The sequence below is a fragment of the Protopterus annectens genome, chromosome 6.part0 (assembly GCF_019279795.1).
Source record: "Protopterus annectens isolate FY-2018-M chromosome 6.part0, PAN1.0, whole genome shotgun sequence".
In the NCBI taxonomy this organism is placed as follows: Eukaryota; Metazoa; Chordata; order Ceratodontiformes; family Protopteridae; genus Protopterus; species Protopterus annectens.
The window spans coordinates 148,560,774-148,579,047 of NC_056737.1; the positions used below are offsets into that span (position 1 = coordinate 148,560,774).

Genomic DNA, 18,274 nt, shown 5'->3' on the forward strand with positions numbered 1-18,274 from the left:
AATTGGGCTCATAACTGCAGGACATGTTCAATGCTCTTATAAATTGGGCTCATAACTGCAGGACATTTTCAATGCTCTTATAAATTGGGCTCATAACTGCAGGACATGTTCAATGCTCTTATAAATTGGGCCCATAACGGCAGGACATGTTCAATGCTCTTATAAATTGGGCCCATAACTGCAGGACACGTTCAATGCTCTTATAAATTAGGCCCATAACTGCAGGACATGTTCAATGCTCTTATAAATTGGGCCCATAACTGCAGGACATGTTTAATGTGCTTGTAGATTGGGCCCATAACTGAAGGACATGCTCAATGCTCTTATAAATTGGGCCCATAACTGCAGGACATGTTCAATGCTCTTATAAATTGGGCTCATGACTGCAGGACATGTTCAGTGCTCTTATAAACTGGGCTGATAACTGCAGGACATGTTCAATGCTCTTATAAATTGGGCTCATAACTGCAGGACACGTTCAATGCTGTTATAAATTGGGCTCATAATTTTAGGACATGTTCAATGCTCTTATAAATTGGGCCCATAACTGCACGACATGTTCAATGCTCATAAATTGGGCTCATAACTGCACATGTTCAATGCTCTTATAAACTGGGCTCATAACTGCAGGATATGTTCAATGCTCTTATAAACTGGGCTCATAACTGCACATGTTCAATGCTCTTATAAACTGGGCTCATAACTGCAGGACACGTTCAATGCTCTTATAAATTGGGCTCATAACTGCAGGACATGTTCAATGCTCTTATAAATTGGGCTCATAACTGCAGGACATGTTCAATGCTCTTATAAATTGGGCCCATAACTGCAGGACATGTTCAATGCTCTTATAAATTGGGCCCATAACTGCAGGACACGTTCAATGCTCTTATAAATTGGGCCCATAACTGCAGGACATGTTCAATGCTCTTATAAATTGGGCTCATAACTGCAGGACATGTTCAATGCTCTTATAAACTGGGCTCATAACTGCAGGACATGTTCAATGCTCTTATAAACTGGGCTCATGACTGCAGGACATGTTCAATGCTCTTATAAATTGGGCCCATAACTGCAGGACACGTTCAATGCTCTTATAAATTGGGCCCATAACTGCAGGACATGTTCAATGCTCTTATAAATTGGGCCCATAACTGCAGGACATGTTCAATGCTCTTATAAATTGGGCTCATAACTGCAGGACATGTTCAATGCTCTTATAAATTGGGCCCATAACTGCAGGATATGTTCAATGCTCTTATAAACTGGGCTCATAACTGCAGGACATGTTCAATGCTCTTATAAATTGGGCCCATAACTGCAGGACATGTTCAATGCTCTTATAAATTGGGCCCATAACTGCAGGACATGTTCAATGTGCTTATAAATTGGGCCCATAACTGCAGGACATGTTCAATGCTCTTATAAACTGGGCTCATAACTGCAGGACATGTTGAGTGCTCTTATAAATTGGGCTCATAACTGCAAGACATATTCAATGCTCTTATAAATTGGGCTCATAACTGCAGGACATGTTCAATGCTCTTATAAATTGGGCTCATAACTGCAGGACATGTTCAATGCTCTTATAAATTGGGCTCATAACTGCAGGACATGTTCAATGCTCTTATAAATTGGGCTCATAACTGCAGGACACGTTCAATGCTCTTATAAATTGGGCCCATAACTGCAGGACATGTTCAATGCTCTTATAAATTGTGCTCATAACTGCAGGACATGTTCAATGCTCTTATAAATTGGGCCCATAACTGCAGGACATGTTCAATGCTCTCATAAATTGGGCTCATAACTGTAGGACTTGTTCAATGGTCTTATAAATTGGGACCATAACTGCAGAACATGTTCAATGCTCTTAAGAACTGGGTTCATGACTGCAGGAGATGTTCAATGCTCTTATAAACTGGGCTCATAACTGCAGGACATGTTCAATGCTCTTATAAATTGGGCTCATAACTGCACATGTTCAATGGTCTTATAAACTGGGCTCATAACTGCAGGACACGTTCAATGCTCTTATAAACTGGGCTCATAACTGCAGTACATGTTCAATGCTCTTTTAAATTGGGCTCATAACTGCAGGACATGTTCAATGCTACTATAAATTGGGCTCATAACTGCAGGACATGTTCAATGTGCTTATAAATTGGGCCCATAACTGCAGGATATGTTCAATGCTCTTATAAACTGGGCTCATAACTGCAAGACATGTTCAATGCTCTTATAAATTGGGCTCATAACTGCAAGACATGTTCAATGCTCTTATAAATTGGGCTCATAACTGCAAGACATGTTCAATGCTCTTATAAATTGGGCTCATAACTGCAAGACATGTTCAGTGCTCTTATAAATTGGGCCCATAACTGCAGGGCACGTTCAATGTTCTTATAAATTGGGCTCATAACTGCAGGACATGTTCAATGCTCTTATAAATTGGGCTCATAACTGCAGGACATGTTCAATGCTCTTATAAATTGGGCTCATAACTGCAGGACATGTTCAATGCTCTTATAAACTGGGCTCATAACTGCAAGACATGTTCAGTGCTCTTATAAATTGGGCTCATAACTGCAGGGCATGTTCAATGCTCTTATAAATTGGGCTCATAACTGCAGGACATGTTCAGTGCTCTTATAAATTGGGCTCATAACTGCAGGACATGTTCAATGCTCTTATAAATTGGGCTCATAACTGCAGGGCATGTTCAATGCTCTTATAAATTGGGCCCATAACTGCAGGACATGTTCAATGCTCTTATAAAGTAGGATCATAACTGCAGGACATGTTCAATGCTCTCATAAATTGGGCTCATAACTGTAGGACTTGTTCAATGCTCTTATAAATTGGAGCCATAACTGCAGGACGTGCTCAGTGCTCTTATAAATTGGGCTCATAATGGCAGGACATATTCAATGCTCTTATAAATTGGGCCCATAACTGCAGGACATGTTCAATGCTCTTATAAATTGGTCTTATAACTGCAGTACATGTTCAATGCTCTTAGGAACTGGGTTCATGACTGCAGGACATGTTCAGTGCTCTTATTAATTGGGCTCATAACTGCAGGACATTTTCAATGCTCTTCTAAATTGGGCTCATAACTGCAGGACATGTTCAATACTCTTATAAATTGGGCTTATAACTGCAGGACATGTTCAGTGCTCTTATAAACTGGGCTTATAACTGCAGGACATGTTCAATGCTCTTATAAACTGGGCTCATGACTGCAGGACATGTTCAATGCTCTTATAAATTGGGCCCATAACTGCAGGGCACGTTCAATGCTCTTATAAATTGGGCCCATAACTGCAGGACATGTTCAATGCTCTTATAAATTGGGCCCATAACTGCAGGACATGTTCAATGCTCTTACAAATTGGGCTCATAACTGCAGGATATGTTCAATGCTCTTATAAACTGGGCTCATAACTGGAGGACATGTTCAATGCTCTTATAAATTGGGCTCATAACTGCAAGACATGTTCAGTGCTCTTATAAATTGGGCCCATAACTGCAGGACACGTTCAATGCTCTTATAAATTGGGCTCATAACTGCAGGACATGTTCAGTGCTCTTATAAATTGGGCTCATAACTGCAAGACATGTTCAGTGCTCTTATAAATTGGGCTCATAACTGCAGGACATGTTCAATGCTACTATAAATTGGGCTCATAACTGCAGGACATGTTCAATGTGCTTATAAATTGGGCCCATAACTGCAGGATATGTTCAATGCTCTTATAAACTGGGCTCATAACTGCAGGACATGTTCAATGCTCTTATAAATTGGGCTCATAACTGCAAGACATATTCAATGGGCATGTTCAATGCTCTTATAAATTGGGCCCATAACTGCAGGACATGTTCAATGCTCTTATAAATTGGGCTCATAACTGCAGGACATGTTCAATGCTCTTATAAATTGGGCTCATAACTGCAGGACATGTTCAATGGTCATAAATTGGGCTCATAACTGCAGGACATGTTCAATGCTCTTATAAACTGGGCTCATAACTGCAGGACATGTTCAGTGCTCTTATAAATTGGGCTCATAACTGCAAGACATGTTCAGTGCTCTTATAAATTGGGCTCATAACTGCAGGACATGTTCAATGCTCTTATAAATTGGGCTCATAACTGCAGGACATGTTCAATGCTCTTATAAATTGGGCCCATAACTGCAGGACATGTTCAATGCTCTTATAAATTGGGCTCATAACTGCAGGACATGTTCAATGCTCTTATAAAATGGGCTCATAACTGCAGGACATGTTCAATGCTCTAATAAATTGGGCTCATAACTGCAGGGCATGTTCAAGGGTCATAAACTGGGCTTATAACTGCAGGACATGTTCAATGCTCTTATAAATTGGGCTCATAACTGCCGGACATGTTCAATGCTCTTATAAATTGGGCCCATAACTGCAGGACATGTTCAATGCTCTTATAAGTTAGGGTCATAACTGCAGGACATGTTCAATGCTACTATAAATTGGGCTCATAACTGCAGGACATGTTCAATGTGCTTATAAATTGGGCCCATAACTGCAGGATATGTTCAATGCTCTTATAAACTGGGCTCATGACTGCAGGCCATGTCCAGTGCTCTTATTAATTAGGCTTGTAACTGCAAGACATGTTCAGTGCTCTTATAAATTGGGCTCATAACTGCAAGACATGTTCAATGCTCTTATAAATTGGGCTCATAACTGCAGGACATGTTCAATGCTCTTATAAATTGGGCTCATGACTGCAGTACATGTTCAATGCTCTTATAAATTGGGCCCATAACTGCAGGATATGTTCAATGCTCTTATAAACTGGGCTCATAACTGCAGGATATGTTCAATGCTCTTATAAACTGGGCTCATAACTGCAGGACATGTTCAATGCTCTTATAAATTGGGCTCATAACTGCAAGACATGTTCAGTGCTCTTATAAATTGGGCCCATAACTGCAGGACATGTTCAATGCTCTTATAAATTGGGCCCATAACTGCAGGACATGTTCAATGCTCTTATAAATTGGGCTCATGACTGCAGGACATGTTCAATGCTCTTATAAATTGGGCTCATAACTGCAGGACATGTTCAATGCTCTTATAAATTGGGCCCATAACTGCAGGACATGTTCAATGCTCTCATAAATTGGGCTCATAACTACAGGACATGTTCAATGTTCTTATAAATTGGACTTATAACTGCAGGACATCTTCAATGCTCTTTCAAATTGGGCTCATAACTGCAGGATATGTTCAATGCTCTTATAAACTGGGCTCATAACTGCAGGACATGTTCAATGCTCTTATAAATTGGGCTCATAACTGCAAGACATGTTCAATGCTCTTATAAATTGGGCTCATAACTGCAGGACATGTTCAATGCTCTTATAAATTGGGCTCATAACTGCAGGGCATGTTCAATGCTCTTATAAATTGGGCTCATAACTGCAGGACATGTTCAATGCTCTTATAAATTGGGCTCATAACTGCAGGACACATTCAATGCTGTTATAAATTGGGCTCATAATTTTAGGACATGTTCAATGCTCTTATAAATTGGGCCCATAACTGCAGGATATGTTCAATGCTCTTATAAACTGGGCTCATAACTGCAGGACATGTTCAGTGCTCATAAATTGGGCTCATAACTGCAAGACATGTTCAGTGCTCTTATAAATTGGGCCCATAACTGCAGGGCACTTTCAATGCTCTTATAAATTGGGCCCATAACTGCAGGACACGTTCATTGCTCTTATAAATTGGGCCCATAACTGCTGGACACATTCAATGCCCTTATAAATTGGGCCCATAACTGCAGGACACGTTCAATGCCCTTATAAATTGGGCCCATAACTGCAGGACATGTTCAATGCTCTTATAAATTGGGCCCATAACTGCAGGACACGTTCAATGCTCTTATAAATTTGGGCCATAACTGCAGGACATGTTCAATGCTCTTATAAATTGGGCTCATAACTGCAGGACATGTACAATGCTCTTATAAATTGGGCCCATAACTGCAGGACATGTTCATTGCTCATATAATGGGCTCATAACTGCAGGACACGTTCAATGCTCTTATTAATTGGGCCCATAACTGCAGGACATGTTCAATGCTCTTATAAATTGGGCTCATAACTCATAACTGCAGGACATGTTCAATGCTCTTATAAATTGGGCCCATAACTGCAGGATATGTTCAATGCTCTTATAAACTGGGCTCATAACTGCAGGACATGTTCAATGCTCTTATAAATTGGGCTCATAACTGCAGGATATGTTCAATGCTCTTATAAATTGGGCCCATAACTGCAGGACATGTTCAATGCTCTTATAAATTGGGCCCATAACTGCAGGACATGTTCAATGCTCTTATAAATTGGGCCCATAACTGCAGGACATGTTCAATGCTCTTATAAATTGGGCTTATAACTGCAGGACATGTTCAATGCTCTTATAAACTGGGCTCATGACTGCAGGACATATTCAATGCTCTTATAAATTGGGCCCATAACTGCAGGACACGTTCAATGCTCTTTTAAATTGGGCTTATAACTGCAGGACACGTTCAATGCTCTTATAAATTGGGCCCATAACTGCAGGACATTTTCAATGCTCTTATAAATTGGGCTCATAACTGCAGGACATGTTCAATGCTCTTATAAATTGGGCACATAACTGCAGGACATTTTCAATGCTCTTATAAATTGGGCTCATAACTGCAGGACATGTTCAATACTCTTATAAATTGGGCTTATAACTGCAGGACATGTTCAATGCTCTTATAAACTGGGCTCATGACTGCAGGACATATTCAATGCTCTTAAAAAGTGTGATCATAACTGCAGGACATGTTCAATGGTCATACATTGGGCTCATAACTGCAGGACATGTTCAATGCTCTTATAAACTGGGCTCATAACTGCAGGACATGTTCAGTGCTCATAAATTGGGCTCATAACTGCACATGTTCAATGCTCTTATAAACTGGGCTCATAACTGCAGGACACGTTCAATGCTCTTATAAGTTAGGGTCATAACTGCAGGACATGTTCAATGCTCTTATTAAGTGGGCCCATAATGGCAGGACACGTTCAATGCTCTTATAAATTGGGCTCATAACTGCAGGACATGTTCAATGCTCTTATAAATTGGGCCCATAACTGCAGGACATGTTCAATGCTCTTATAAATTGGGCCCATAACTGCAGGACATGTTCAATGCTCTTATAAACTGGGCTCATGACTGCAGGACATGTTCAATGCTCTTATAAACTGGGCTCAAGACTGCAGGACTTGTTCACTGCTCTTATAAATTGGGCCCATAACTGCAGGGCACATTCAATGCTCTTATAAATTGGGCCCATAACTGCAGGACATGTTCAGTGCTCTTATAAACTGGGCTCATAACTGCAGGACATGTTCAGTGCTCTTATAAATTGGGCTCATAACTGCAGGACATGTTCAATGCTCTTATAAATTGGGCCCATAACTGCAGGACATGTTCAATGCTCTTATAAATTGGGCTCATAACTGCAGGACATGTTCAATGCTCTTATAAATTGGGGCCATAACTGCAGGACATGTTCAATGCTCTTATAAATTGGGCTCATAACTGTAGGATATGTTGAATGCTCTTATAAATTGGGGCCATAACTGCTGGACATGTTCAGTGCTTTTTTAAATTGGGCCCATAACTGCAGGACATGTTCAATGCTCTTATAAATTGGGCTCATAACTGCAGGGCACGTTCAATGCTCTTATAAATTGGGCCCATAACTGTAGGGCACGTTCAATGCTCATATATTGGGCTCATAACTGCAGGGCATGTTCAATGCTCTTATAAATTGGGCCCATAACTGCAGGGTATGTTCAAAGCTCTTATAAATTGGGCTCATAACTACAGGACATGTTCAATGTTCTTATAAATTGGGCTTATAACTGTAGGACATGTTCAATGCTCTTATAAGTTAGGGTCATAACTGCAGGACATGTTCAATGCTACTATAAATTGGGATCATAACTGCAGGACATGTTCAATGTGCTTATAAATTGGGCTCATAACTGCAGGACATGTTCAATGCTCTTATAAATTGGGCTCATAACTGCAGGAAATGTTCAATGTACTTATAAATTGGGCTCATAACTGCAAGACATGTTCAGTGCTCTTATAAACTGGGCTCATAGGTTCATAGGTTCATACTAGGCTATCTGCCCTAGGGCATTTATAAGCCTAGCCAGAATGTGTTTGGCTTTCGCCACCCATTTTAAATTTATTTTGCTATGCCCTTTTTCGAGGTTTAATTGATATTGTGGGGTCTCGAACCATGACTGCCTGCTCTTCAGCCAACGTCTCTACCACTACACTATTGCTTTTTTATATTTTTTTATTTTTTATTTTTTTTCATAACTGCAGGACATGTTCAATGCTCCTATAAATTGGGCTCATAGCTGCAGGACATGTTTAATGTGCTTGTAAATTGGGCCCATAACTGCAGGACACATTCAATGCTCTTATAAACTGGGCCCATAACTGCAGGGCATGTTCAGTGCTCTTATAAATTGGGCTCATAACTGCAAGACATGTTCAGTGCTCTTATTAATTGGGCCCATAACTGCAGGACACATTCAATGCTCTGATAAATTGGGCACATAACTGCATGACATTTTCAGTGCTCTTATAAATTGGGCTCATAACTGTAGGACATGTTCAATGCTCTTATAAATTGGGCCCATAACTGCAGGACATGTTCAATGTTCGTATAAATTGGGCTCATAACTACAGGACATGTTCAATGTTCTTATAAATTGGGCTTATAACTGCAGGACATGTTCAATGCTCTTATAAAGTAGGATCATAACTGCAGGACATGTTCAATGCTCTCATAAATTGGGCCCATAACTGCAGGACATGTTCAATGCTCTTATAAATTGGGCTCATAACTGTAGGATATGTTCAATGCTCTTATAAATTGGGGCCATAACTGCAGGACATGTTCAATGCTCTTATAAATTGGGCTCATAACTGTAGGATATGTTGAATGCTCTTATAAATTGGGGCCATAACTGCTGGACATGTTCAATGCTCTTTTAAATTGGGCCCATAACTGCAGGATATGTACAATGCTCTTATAAATTGGGCTCATAACTGCAGGACATGTTCAGTGCTCTTATAAATTGGGCTCATAACTGTAGGACATGTTCAATGCTCTTATAAATTGGGCCCATAACGGCAGGACATGTTCAATGCTCTTATAAATTGGGCCCATAACTGCAGGACATGTTCAATGTTCGTATAAATTGGGCTCATAACTACAGGACATGCTCAATGTTCTTATAAATTGGGCTTATAACTGCAGGACATGTTCAATGCTCTTATAAAGTAGATTCATAACTGCAGGATATGTTCAATGCTCTCATAAATTGGGCCCATAACTGCAGGACATGTTCAATGCTCTTATAAATTGGGCTCATAACTGTAGGATATGTTCAATGCTCTTATAAATTGGGGCCATAACTGCAGGACATGTTCAATGCTCTTATAAATTGGGCTCATAACTGTAGGATATGTTGAATGCTCTTATAAATTGGGGCCATAACTGCAGGACATGTTCAATGCTCTTTTAAATTGGGCCCATAACTGCAGGATATGTACAATGCTCTTATAAATTGGGCTCATAACTGCAGGACATGTTCAGTGCTCTTATTAATTGGGCTCATAACTGCAAAACATGTTCAGTGCTCTTTTAAATTGGGCCCATAACTGCAGGACATGTTCAATGCTCTTATAAATTGGGCTCATAACTGCAGGGCACGTTCAATGCTCTTATAAAATGGGCTCATAACTGCAGGACATGTTCAATGCTCTTATAAATTGGGCTAATAACTGCAGAACATGTTCAATGCTCTTATAAACTGGGCTCATAACTGCAGGACATGTTCAATGCTCTTATAAATTGGGCCCATAACTGCAGGACATGTTTAATGTGCTTGTAGATTGGGCCCATAACTGCAGGACATGTTCAATGCTCTTATAAATTGGGCCCATAACTGCAGGACATGTTCAATGCTCTTATAAGTTGGGCTCATAACTGCAGGACTTGTTTAGTGCTATTATAAATTGGGCTCATAACTGCAAGACATGTTCAGTGCTCTTATAAATTGGGCCCATAACTGCAGGACACATTCAATAATCTTATAAATTGGGCCCATAACTGCAGGGCACGTTCAGTGCTCTTATAAATTGGGCCCATAACTGCAGGACACGTTCAATGCTCTTATAAACTGGGCTCATAATTGTAGGACATGTTCAATGCTCTTATAAATTGGGCCCATAACTGCATGACATGTTCAATGCTCATAAACTGGGCTCATAACTGCATGACATGTTCAATGCTCTTATAAACTGGGCTCATAACTGCAGGACACGTTCAATGCTCTTATAAGTTAGGGTCATAACTGCAGGACATGTTCAATGCTACTATAAATTGGGCTCATAACTGCAGGACATGTTCAATGTGCTTATAAATAGGGCTCATAACTGCAGGAAATGTTCAATGCTCTTATAAATTGGGCTCATTACTGCAGGACATGTTCAATGTGCTTATAAATTGGGCTCATAACTGCAGGACATGTTCAATGCTCTTATAAATTGGGCTCATACCTGCAGGACATGTTCAATGCTCTTACAAATTGAGCTCATAACTGCAGGACATGTTCAATGCACTTATAAATTGGGCTCATAATTGTAGGATGCGTTCAATGCTCTTATAAATTGGGCACATGACTGCAGGACACATTGAATGCTCTTATAAATTGTGCTCATCACTGTAGGACATGTTCAATGCTCTTCTAGATTCAGCCCATGACTGCAGGACATGTTCAATGCTCTTATGAATTGGGCACATAACTGCAGGACACGTTCAATGCTCTTATAAATTGTGCTCATAACTGTAGGACATGTTCAATGCTCTTATAAATTGGGCCCATAACTGCAGGACATGGTCTATGCCCTTATAAATTGGGCCCATAACTGCAGGACATGGTCAATGCGCTTATAAATTGGGATCATAACTGCAGGACATGTTCAATGCTCTTATAAATTGGGCCCATAACTGCAGGACATGTTCAATGCTCTTATAAATTGGGCCCATAACTGCAGGACATGGTCAATGCACTTATAAATTGGGCCCATAACTGCAGGACATGGTCAATGTGCTTAATAATTGGGCTCATAACTGCAGGACATGTCCAATGCTCTTATAAATTGGGCTCATAGCCTGATCATCAATGCTAATATAACAAAGCTTTATTGCTTGTGAAATCTTATCCAAGAACGGGAATGTATCTAATGACATGCGTACCGAGTTTAAGGACCTGGGCATTATAGTGAATAATGCTTGAATGTATTAATGGGAAAACCTCAAGGATACAAACATGTCATATGCTAATACCAAGACCTAAACAGTGATTTCTTACAAACATTGATATTCAACTAGTTTAAAGTAATGGGATTCACCTCCAATATCCCCTTCCTTAAGTACTTTGACTCCATGTTTGCACAACCACGGAGAAAGGACTAATGCCTTCAAATTAAGAAAGTATTCCCATACCCTGTCTATATCATTTTGTTACTGCTTAAACTGGATTTTATTTTCCAATTCCGCTCTAACTCCTCATTACCCAGCCACTACCGCATAACCCACTCAGCATTTTGAGGACTATAAACAAACAAGCAAGCCAAAAAAAAGTCAACATACTCAACGTTGATGTGACTGTCACTTAGCATTATAGATGTGAGACAAATGGTAGAAACAAAACCAAATATGTTAAAACAACTAATGACTGAGTGCTTACACTGGTAGGCAACAAGGAAAGTGAAAAACATCTCCTGGATTTCTTACTCGGAATGACCTGACCATCTTGGTAAAAATTCTTCTCGGTTCAGAGTGATTTAATTAATGTTTATAATGTGTAACATAATGAATATTTATTCGGTTTACATGGGCTTGCACCTGGACTTGAGGTTCCAAGAGTAAGATATACTTCAAAAATAAAACTACATACTGTTTTTTAAAAAAAGATTGTAAACAAAAACCTCTCTCTAAAATAGTAACAAAAGTCCTGTTTTTTTTAAGAAGTTTGGCAGTAGCTACATGGCAAATGCTACAGATATTGTTGCTAAACACATGGGCATAAGCCCTTGTCTGATCTTGATATGATTTGGATTGCTACTATAGGATATCTATAGTATTCTTTAATTACTTGAAGTTCCTGTGTTTATAGGTTCTTAGGTTGGTATTAGCCTATCGGCCCTAGGACCTATACAAGCCTAGCCATAACAATTCCCTGGCTATTTCTTCCCGCAGTATTCAACAGTGTTGTTGATCCATACAACGTAATGCTGATAGCTGTTTAAATAGCATCTGACAAATCTAATCTCTGAAATAATGCACTGGAGTTTCCGACTGTGTCTGTCTGAATTACTAAACAGTTCCAGCTTACTTTCTGCTCTACTTCCATATAAGGTAACTAAATCTTTTCCCTTAGAAGCATGCCTCTCAACCTTTGAGCATTAAAAATGATAGCACTAACCTTTAAAAATCAAAGCAAAATATCAATAAAAGGAACACTTTCATATTCTTTAGAATATAAGGTCTTCAGATGCTTTAGAATATAAGGTCTTCAGATGCGAAGTCTCATACAGTTTATGAAAAAAACTATTTGCTGTAGTTTGCATAAATTATTTAATGTACATACTCGTAAAAGATTTAACTTTTCAAGTTAATTCAAGTTCATACAATATCTATGTGTGCAATACCCTAAATGGCACATTTTTATACATGTAATGTCTGTAAGTGTTTGTCCTAGTATTACTAAATAGTGACTGTATGTATGTATGTATGTTTCTTGCACTGGCAATGAAGGAATGTAATTTCATTTAGCTGTACTATATGTGTATCTAAATGACAAGAAAGTTGACGTTGACTTTGATCTTTTACTGAGAAAAATCAGTAAATGTAAGATATGCAAGGCAGGATCTATGGACATAAAACATAGCATAAGCCTGAATCATAACAGCTGAGAGGTATGCTTAGTACTTTAGAGTTTATATCAAAATGAGACATTTGTGCTCTTTTTCCTTTTATAAAGATGAAGAAGACATGATTAGCCTTTTGCCTTTACCAGTGCACTTTTTTATGATATTGTGATAACGCCATTCTTGCAGCATTCATTTCTCTTTCTCTTTTGGTTATTTAGGTCTGTCTTTTTGCTGCTGTAAGAGGTATTATTGATACAGAATTGTATCACCTTCTGAAATATGGAATCCTTTTCCATTTCTTCTTTTATAACTGCAAGTGTGAATACTCTAGAAAATGCACATTCAACTATCAGATTCCATTTTTTTCTTCAAACTCATTACACTTTTCCTTTTTGTGTATTTTAATGTGCATATCTTGAAAAATAATCTAAAGTTCTGACATTTCCTTTGAACAGATTTTTGTGTTCTTCAAGTAAGCTATGTGGTCAGTTATTTTTTGGCATTATCTCTTGTACTGTGTTTAGGATTTGCCTTGGTTTGGTTTTAGTGTAGCTAAATAGACAAGACAAGGCCTTTTTTTTTGACTTGTTTTTTTTTTAGGTTAAATTTTTTTTTTACCACACATCTAATGGAATGACCTCTAAGTTTATGCTTTTATAGATACAAGTCTTAATCTAAGCTTTGGCTTTAGCTGTTTAGGAATGCATTTGTCTTCCATGCTGAGTGAGTGCTAAGCATGCTTATTGTCTGATACAGATATAATTTAAGTTTTGTTGACTAAGTTAATTCCTGTAATCATATGGCTTATTTTCTGAGGGTGATCTGAATGGTATTCATACTGATCAGGTGATGGTAGGCAGTGATACTGGTGAAATTCTTTTTTTTTTTTTTTAATGTCTTTGCTTTTGTGGTTTATAGACTGCTAGGAGAGAGATGAACATGGCAATGAAGTGAGTACTGTGTTTAAATAAAGATGTAATAATTAATGACAATAACCAAGAATGGGATTTATGAGGAAGCTTGGATGATATAATTCTGGCAGAAGTGATAGAAACTGTTTTGACTAATGGAAGTGAAATTTTGTAGAGTGTTGTCCATAAATGTTGCTCAGAATATGAGGAAGGCACTGAACTTGCTTGGATAACATATAGGGTTGTAGCAAATGTTTGGAAAAACAGTTGTAGAAATTGGTGGAGGTAATAATTAATATATATGCAATAGCTTCTAAACTGTCAAATGTAAATATAAATAAATGGTGGCGACAGAGGTGCAAGCACTGGAGGGCAAATATTTAGTGAGGAAATAAGAAAATTATATGTAGTGGCATTAAGAAATGCTACTGATTATGTTGCTGAGAAGGGACAGCAGAGATATATAGTTTTAAAGGCTGGTTATAAGAATAATGAGCAAGAAATATAAACCAATGAACAGGGATGGGGATCTGTATATAAAACATCAGTGCAGTTATTCATTTAGTTTCTTAGGAGTTTTGTGAAATAACATTTCAGACATATTTAGGGCTGAAAATTCACATTTGCTGAAAGATGACAGGCTTTTTCCATATAAAGAATATGTGGCCATTCAAAACAGTGTAGGGACCACCACAGTAAAAACTGAGCGCTTTCATTGTATTTTATTAGAGATCGCTGAATTTGTTTGAAGAACCTTAGCAAAACAGTAAGGAGCCCTAAAAAAGGCACCTTTCCATGTGGTGCATGTACACAGTGTAGATTTGTTGATACCATACCATACTTTTTAGTAGTGAGCTTGGATAAATCGTTTGAAATTAATGGGCATTTAATTGTTATAAAGACTTAGCTTATTAGGACATACTCAGGTATGCTTGCTTGCACTGCATTTGAATTGTTTTTACTGCTGTTTTAGCTACTTTTCTGTATATATATATATATATATATATATATATATATATATATATATATATATATATATATATATATATATACATATATATATAAAATACCTTTCCTGTAACTAGTGTAGTCCAGATTCAGATTTGCTGTATCCAGGACTGTATGTAAGCTTCTGAACCCTACCCAAGCTTTCTGTGTTGGAGGGAAGCCTTCTAGCTTATCAATGGGAGTGGTAAGCACTAGGTAACCTATCTATCACATTAGGAGTGGTTCTGGCCCAGAAATTGTAGTTATTGGCCATTTGGGCAGTTTTTCCATCTCTCTCAACTTTCTGATTTAAAAGCCTACATTTGCACTTGTTTCCCCCCTTTCCTGTAGCTAGTTTAGTCCAGATACAGATTCTTAGTTTTAGCACTTGAATTTGCTTATTCGTGATCAGCACTTGTTCAGAACTTGTAAGCACTAAATAACCTACTAATTACTACAGCACTCAAACCTTCCTCATTACCCAGAGGAAAACAGTTTTGGTAATTACTTTCCTCACTTACTTAGAGAAAAACAGCTCTTGTACTCACTTTCCTCACTTATCTAGAGGAAAATAGTTTTTTTATTCAGGCATGTCCAAGGGTCAGCTCCCAGTGTTCTCTCCTGTCTATCTGATGAATCTGGGCATCTTGGGGCAATGTAGAAATTGCCGCATGTACACAGACAACCCTCTCCTCCTACCACCCAACACAACAACCTGTGAGAGATGCACTTATCTAGCCAAACTGGAGGTAATGACCAATCAAGACTGAACTTGACATTCAAGAGGAGAAGGTAAACACTTGCACCACACCACACTCATCACATAGTCTCTCTAAATCTACACCACCAAAATCCACACATAGAAACACAAAAACATTGCCAAAAAGTGCATTGTCATCCCCTTTGGTAAAAACTCTGTAGCCATGAGCTACAACATAGGCAGTAGTATATTTAACAACGAAAGTGTGATAAGAGACCTTGGGACACAGGTGGACAGTAGTCTCTTCTTTGATAATCTCATCACCACAGTAGTCAGGAAATCCTTCTACATGGCACACCTCATCACAAAAGGGTTCTCATCCAGAAAAAAAGAGGTTATTGTTCCCCTCTACTCATCACTCATTAGATCCATTATAGAGTACAACGCCCCTTTTGGTATGTACCTCACAAGACATCTACAACTAGAAAGGCCGCAGAAATACCTCACAAAGAGGATTACCAGCCTTAAACAGATGCCCTACATAGACCATCTCAAAAAACTCCAGCTTTACTCTGTTGCATATCGTCTACTCAGAGGTGATCTCTGCCTAACATACAAAGCTATGTCAAACCCAGAGCTGTTGGACATGCTCCACTTAAAGAAATCCCAATCCCTCCAAGCTACATGCTCTAGGGACCTAAACCTTGTCACCACAATAAACAGAACATGCCAGAGGGATAGATTCCTGTCCCAGAGACTTCCCATACTCTGCAATAAACTACCTATGTATATCAAACAAAGCTCCTCATTAGCACTCTTCAAGAAAAATCTTGATGATTGGATGGCAAATAGGAAATTCACTCTGGGGATCACCTCTGTGGCTCTTGCTCGACAATGGCACAGGAAAATAATTTTCTTGGGTGGAAAAGCCAGGGTACCTTTTTGGCTGGGCTTGTATAGGCCCCAGGGCTGATAGCCTAGTACCTACCTATGAACCTATGAACCTATAAGGTTACCTTCAGGAAAATGTCATGAAGTGTTTTATATTAAGCCAGAAACTGTGAAATGGTGCATGGGAGGTAAAGGTTTCATTAGACTGCACTGATGGAAAATAATGCATTTACCAAGTATGCCGATTATTAAAAGACATACTTAACATAGTGGGGACAACTCAAATCCTGGTATTGTGGGGGGTTTTTTCAGTATTTAATGTGTGAATGTATGAACATATCTGTGCCATGTGGACAGCATGAGAAAATAAAGTAATGTAACGTGTTCTGCTCAAAGTGCAATTTAGGTTTGTTTGTTTGAATTCACAATTTTAAGTCAGGAGATTAAGTAAAATATGGTAACTGGATAGAAAAATGTGCATGAAATGAATGAAAAAATGCCAGATTATACAAAGCATGTGCTTAGAAGTAGAGACATCTGATGGTAAAGCTAAAAATAAATATGAACATGTAGATGCAACATATTTGAAGCAGCTGTGGTGAATATAAAAACTGCAAGTAGTTTTGCCATGCTTGAGGTAGAAGACTGGGGACAAAAGTGGTGAGCAATTGAAGAAGAAAGGTATTCATAGGAGACAGACTAAGAAGAAGGAAGAGACAATTGGAATAATGACCATGTGAAGTAATATTTTAGTCCCGCTTCAATAAAATCCTCGCCTCTCACTGTTAAATTGCTTATTCACATAAGCTGCCTTTTATAATATTTTCTTTTGTCTTTCTGGGGTGTGTACTATTATAATGCAAATAAGCATTATTTTGCACTTCTTTCTTATAAATCTTAGTAATTAACTTACTACCAGACTTAAAAACAGTAACATCAAGGAAGTTTATAGTGAAAGACTATACTGACAAGTAAAAATTAAATACGGGCTAATATTGTTAATATACGTAACAAACTCATTTAAAGACTGTGCACCCCCTCTCCAAATTAAAAACACATCATCTATAAAATGCAAACATGTTCTGACATTTGTTGTAAAATTACTCTGTAGGATGTTAATAGTCTCCCACCCATGTATGAATAAGTTGGCATAACACCATTGATTTGACAATAAAAGTTATCCTTAAATTCAAAATAATTATAATTTAAGATTACATCTAATAGTTCCTTTAATAAGCTTACTATGTTGCTTGAAAATAACTTAGACTTTAATAATTCTAACCTCAGAACTTCCATCCCTTCAGCATTGGGTATGACCGTGCATAAAGCTTTAATATCTAAAGTTACCAACAAGTCAGTCTCCAAAATAGTTATTTCTTTTATATTGTTTATAAAATCAAATGTGTCTTTAATATAAATACTAGTAGAACACACTATTCTTGAAGATGTTTCTCTACAAAGATAGCCATACTTTTGGTTTTACTATTGAGGCTAGACACAATTGGTCATAATGGGGGATTATCCAGATCTTTATGAATTTTGGGTATATCAAAAATCTGACTCACCTTAGGATTATCTATTCTAAAATATTTTCTAGTTGCTTCAGTAATTCTCCCACTATAAAACCATTCCTTAATCAATAAATCAATAAAAGAATAAGCCTTTTTAACTTCCAAAAATGTTACTTTTTTTATAAAAATTGACATCAGATAACAGCTCCAACA

The 18,274-nt window shown here is 38.1% G+C and overlaps 1 protein-coding gene across 4 annotated transcripts in view; it reads left to right on the forward strand.

Moving 5' to 3' along the window:
- AKAP6 (A-kinase anchoring protein 6) overlaps nucleotides 1-18,274 on the forward strand; it is a 2,898,826-nt gene that overhangs the window by 62,868 nt on the left and 2,817,684 nt on the right. The window lies entirely within an intron of this gene.